This window comes from Pristiophorus japonicus, chromosome 1 (genome assembly GCF_044704955.1).
Source record: "Pristiophorus japonicus isolate sPriJap1 chromosome 1, sPriJap1.hap1, whole genome shotgun sequence".
NCBI lineage: Eukaryota > Metazoa > Chordata > Chondrichthyes > Pristiophoridae > Pristiophorus > Pristiophorus japonicus.
The window spans coordinates 119,882,976-119,888,975 of record NC_091977.1 but is presented as its reverse complement, the minus strand read 5'-3'; positions in this window follow the sequence as shown (position 1 = coordinate 119,888,975).

Below are 6,000 nucleotides of genomic sequence, written 5' to 3'. Positions count from 1 at the left end.
TGCCTATGATTATGTCATTCGCCATAGGCCTGGCACTGAGAATTGTGCCGATGCATTGAGCCATCTGCCGTTGCCCACACCGGAAGTGGAAACGCCACAATTGGCAGACCTACTGTTAGTCATGGATGCTTTTGAAAGTGAAGGAACCCCTGTCACGGCCCAACAAGTTAAGACCTGGATTAGCCAGGACCCGATATTATCGGTTGTGAAACATTGTATCCTTAGTGGTGATTGGTCTGACATACCCAAGCAAATGTGTGAGGAGACCAAACTTTACATTCGTCGCAAATACGAACTATCCATTCAATCAGATTGTATACTGTGGGATAATCGTATTGTTATGCCCAAGAAACGCAGCGAGAAATTTGTGCATGATCTACATAGCACGCATCCCGGTATTGTCATGATGAAAGCCATTGCCAGGTCTCATGCATGCTGGCCTGGAATTGACTCTGATCTGGAATCATGTGTGCATCAATGCAACACCTGCATGCAGCTTAGTAAAGCACCAGCGGAATCGCCGCTGAGTCTGTGGTCGTGGCATCTAAACCATGGTCTAGGATCCACATCGACTTTGCAGGTCCCTTCCTGGGAAAGATGTCCTTCGTTATGGTGGATGCTTCTTCCAAGTGGATAGAGTGTACAATCATGTCTTCCAGCACATCCACAGCTACCATTGCGAGCCTTCGTGTCATGTTTGCCACTCATGGTCTGCCTGACATCGTTGTAAGTGACGACGGATCTTGCTTCACCAGTATGGAGTTTCAAGAGTTCGTGAAACTCAATGGTATCAAACATGTGAGGTTAGCACCATTCAAACCCACATCCAATGGGCAGGCAGAGCGGCGGTCCAAACCATCAAGCAGAGTATGAAACGTGTAACTCAAGGTTCACTGCAAAATTGCTTGTCACGCATATTGCTTAGTTACAGGACAAGACCCCATTCGCTTACCGGGGTCTCCCCTGCTGAACTATTGATGACGAGAGGTCTCAAGACCAGGCTCTCGCTTGTCCACCCTGACTTGAATAATTGTGTCAAATACAGACGTCAAAGTCAGCCAAGGGTATCATGGTCGCGACTGTGTCACGAGACATTTTTATCAATGATCCTGTGTATGTACTGAATTATGGTCAAGGTCCCAAAAGGATCGCTGGTACTGTTACGGCCAAGGAAGGTAACAGAGTGTTTATCGTTAATCTCAAGAATGGGCAGACATGCAGGAAACATGTCGATCAGATAAAGCTGTGGCACGCGGATGAACCGGAACAGTCTGAGGAAGACACAATCAGTCTGAGGAAGACCAACCAACCTGCCCTCAGTCATCAGAGGACTCCGCTGTCATTAATGAATCTGGACTTTCAATCCCTGACGTGGTCATTGCCACTCCCATCAGATCGGCTACCCAGCCCCTAGTCATAACAGACTCAGAACGTTCGCCCAAGGCTGGAGTTGAACTAAGAAGTTCAACTCAGGAGTGGAAAGCCCCGGACCGTCTCAATTTGTAAAAAGACCATTACTAATATCTTAAAGGGAAATATTGTCATGTATGTATGCTTGGTTTTACTAGCCACCAGGTGGCGCCACTGTCAGAGGTCATTGGGCTGTGCACACATGTGTGCTGCCCAGGTATAAAAGGCCAGCCATCTTGTAATGTAATCACTTTGGGCCCTAATAAAGTAGAGCCAGGTTTGTACCTGTTCAGAGTTTACAGTGTTCAGTCTATTGAGTTATTGCATACACAACATGAACCTTCTCTGAACAACCTCCAATGCAAGTTTTTCTTTCCTTAAATACAGAGACCAAATCTGTACGCAGTACTCCAGGTCTGGCCTTACCAATACCCTGTACAGTTGTAGCAGGACTTCTCTGCTTTTATACTCTATCTCTCTTGCAATAAAAGTCAACATTCCATTTGCCTTCCTGATTAATTGCTGAACTGCATATTAACCTTTTGTGTTTTATGCACAAGGACCCCCAGGTCTCTCTGTATTGCAGCACTTTGCAATTTTTCTCCATTTAATTATAATTTGCTTTTCTATTATTTCTGCCAAAGTGGATAATCTCACATTTTCCCACATTATACTCCATCTGCAAAATGTTTGCCCACTCACTTAGCCTCTCAATATCCCTTTGTAGATTTTGTGTGTCCTCCTCACAATTTGCTTTCTCACCCATCTTTGCATCATCAGCAAACTTGGCTACATTACACTCGGCCCCTTCATCCAATTCATTAATATAGATTGTAAATAATTGAAGACCCAGCGCCGATCCCTGCTGCACCCCACTCGTAACTGTTTGCCAACCGGAAAATGACCCATTTATCCCCACTCTCTATTTTCTGTTAGTTAGCCAGTCCTCTATCCATGCTAATATATTACCCCCAACCCCATATCTTGTGCAGTAACCTTTTATGTGGCACCTTATGGAATGCCTTCTGGAAACCCAAATACACCACATCCACTGGTTCCCCCTTACATCCTCAAAGAACTCCAGCAAATTTGTCAAACATGACTTCCCTTTCATAAAACCATGCTGACTCTGCTTGATTGAATTATGCTTTTCCAAACGTCCCGCTAGTGCTTCCTTAGTAATGGACTCCAGCATTTTCCCAATGACAGATGTTAGACTAATTGGTCTATAGTTTCCTGCTTTTTGTCTGCCTTCTTTTTTAAATAGGGATGTTACATTTGCGGTTTTCCAATCTGCTGGGACCGCCCCAGAATCCAGGGAATTTTTGTAGATTACAACCAATTCACCCACTACCTCTGCAGCCATTTCTTTTAAGACGTTCTGAAATCCGGAAATACACGAAATCCGTAACAGCCTCGGTTACTTACTATGCCTCCTATTTTAGTATTGTTTGCAAATTTGGACACGAATCACTCTAGGCAAATAGCTAAATCATTGCTGTAAACAGACGTGCTCCCTAATAAGAACTCTGTGGGACAGTGCTACCCTCTTGCAACTATTCTGAGGAACTCTCCTTAACTGCTACTCTCTGACTTTTTCCTAATTTTTTCTTCATCTGGATATGCAGTAATTTCAAGATTCTAACATTTTCACTACCACTGATGTCCTATTATTACCCAGGGTTAGCTTTGTCTCCCTTTTTGGCCACAAACCCACTCACAATATAATCCTAAAATAGCATTTCTAGGGCTTCTGCTATTTCTTCCCCAATTTCCCTCAGGAAACTCAGTTATATCCCATCAGGTCCTTTAGTTAACTAACTTCACTAATATTTTCCTTTTATTTATTATATCTTGCATCAGATTTTTAACCAATTCAGAAATGGAGTGACTCCTGCCAACAAACCGGAAGCTACGGGAAGCTGCGCAGAAGTTTAATTAATGTTACTAGTTTGGGTTAATGTTATTGGTGATTTTTCCAGTTTAAAAACTGCTGTCTCAAAGGAAAAACAACTTTAAAAAATAAACTCAGTTTGAATGTTTTTTTAAATTAATGGTTCTAACAGACAAACAGCAACTTTAAAAAATAATCTCACCGTTCGAATTTTATTTAAAATTAATGGTTCCATCAGAATTCTCTAAATACATAGGATTACATAGGATATACGAGACAGAAACAGGCCATTCAGCCCAACCAGACCATGCCAGCATTTGTGCTCCACTCAAGCCTCCTTCCTCATCTAAATCTTTCAGGATTACCCTCTATTCCCTTCTCCTTCATATGCTTGTCTAGCCTCCCCTTACCATACGCTTCAACTACTCCCTGTGGTAGGTAGTGAGTTCCACATTTTCACCACTCTTTGGGTAAATAAGTTTCTTCTGAATTCCCTGTTGGAATTCTTGGTGACTATCTTATTGATGGCCTTTAATTATGCTCTTCCCCACAAGTGGAAACATTCTCTCTGTATCCACTCTATCAAAAACTTTCATAATTTTAAAGACCTCTATTAGGTCAGCCCTCAGCCTTCTTTATTCAAAAGAAAAAAGACCCAGCCTGTTCATACTTTCCTGATATGTATAACCCTCGCATTTCTTGTAAATCTTCATTGCACCCTTCAGCCTCTGGTGTATGACTGTTGACTTGTAATGGAGAGGTATAATTATCATGCCACAATATGCACTCATTATTAACTGCATCCCTCAGCTCACTCCACTTATGCAAAGAGTTTCCTTATGAGCCGTCACTGAATAGCCCTGCCGCTGCCAACATTGGAACGCTGCCTCCTCCGTGGATGATGCTGGTCGTCGCCATCTTATTGGACATTCGGGACTTCGGCAGACTCCCATTCCTCCACCTCCTCCTCCTCCCCCTCCTCCTCATCCTCTTGAGGTGGGCCTGCGATCCCCACTGTCAAGGTTTGGGCCCTTATGATGGCCAAGTTGTGCAGCATGCAGCGCACCACAATGAATAGTGAGACCAGTTGAGGGGAGTATTGAAGGCTGCCTCCAGAGTGGTCCAGGCATCGGAATCGTTGCATCAGCAGCCCTATTGTCTGCTCTATGATGTTGTGGGTGGCGGCATGGCTCTCGTTGTAGCGTTCCTCCGGTTCTGTGGTGGGGTTACAGAGAAGGGTCGTTAGCCAGGTGGACAAGCTATACCCCTTGTCCCTCAGCAGCCAGCCTCGGTCTTGCCATGAGGGCTGAAACAGTCGAAGCACAGTGCTCTGCTGCAAAATAAAGGCATCATGTGCGCTCCCAGGATACCGAGCATTGACTGCGAGGATGCAGTATGTGTGGTCGGACACCAATTGCACATTTAGGGAGTGGTATCTGTTGTGTCTCAAATAAAGCAATGTGACTGAGTACTGTAGACTTGAGTAAGTATGACCTTAGTCTCTTTATTCTGACTCCAGAGTGCCGGCACAGCATGGGAGGCCTGCTTATATGCAATGTTCCCAAGGGATGCTGGGATCCCTTGGGACTCCAACAGATGCACCCTCTGGTGGCAGTAGAATGCTGGTTACAAGGTGTTGCATACATAACATCACTCCCCGCATCCCCCACCCAAAGTCAATAGTACACTTATTTACAGGGTGAGACGATCTGGGGCTTTCTGCTCCCTAGTCGATCATCTCGGTACAAACACAGGTTCAGGTGAGTTGGTTGGGCCTTCGCTAGGCTGCTGTGCAGCTGGCCTTGCTGGGCTGCTGGGGATGATGAGTTCAGCTTCCTGGTCAACCGTGATGTCGGTTGCCACTTGTGTGTATTGGAGGGTCGAAGTTGGTGGTGTCCTCTTCAGGTTGCTCGTGGCTGTCTGTGAATCGCAGTTTGGTTTGGTCCAAATGCTTTCTACAAGTTAGTCCATTAGCAAGTTTGACCTCTTTGGCTACGACAATGCCAGCAAGCCATTTGGGATCATGTCCATAGTTGAGTACAAATACAGGGTCATTGACTTCAATATCGCGTGACAAATTTGCGCGATCATGGTACCTGCTTTGTTGATGCCGCCTGCCCTCGACATGATCATGGAGATCAGGGTGGACTAGAGAGAGCCTTGTTTTGAGTGCCATTTTCATGAGCAGTTTGGCAGGGGGAACCCCGGTGAGCGAGTGGGGTCTTGTGCAGTAGCTGAGCAGGACTCGGGACAGGTGGGTCTGCAGGGAGCCTTCCGACACACATTTCAAGCTTTGCTTGATGGCTTGGACTACCCGTTCTGCCTGGCCGTTAGATGCGGACTTGAATGGGGCAGATATGACGTGCTTGATCCCATTGCGGGACACGAATTCCTTGAATTCAGCGCTGGTGAAGCACGGCTCATTATCGCTGACAAGGACATCAGGCAGGCCGTGCATGGCAAACATGGTTCGTAGGCTTTCGATGGTGGCAGTGGACGTGCTTATAGACATTATTACACACTCAATCCATTTTAAATAAGCATCCACAACAATCAAAAACATTTTGCCTAGAAACGGGCCAGCGAAGTCAACGTGGATCCTAGACCACGGTTTGGAGGGCCATGACCACAAACTTAGCATTATAGGACAAACTTAATGGATTAACTGATCATTTCCAGGCCCTATTTTTTTATGT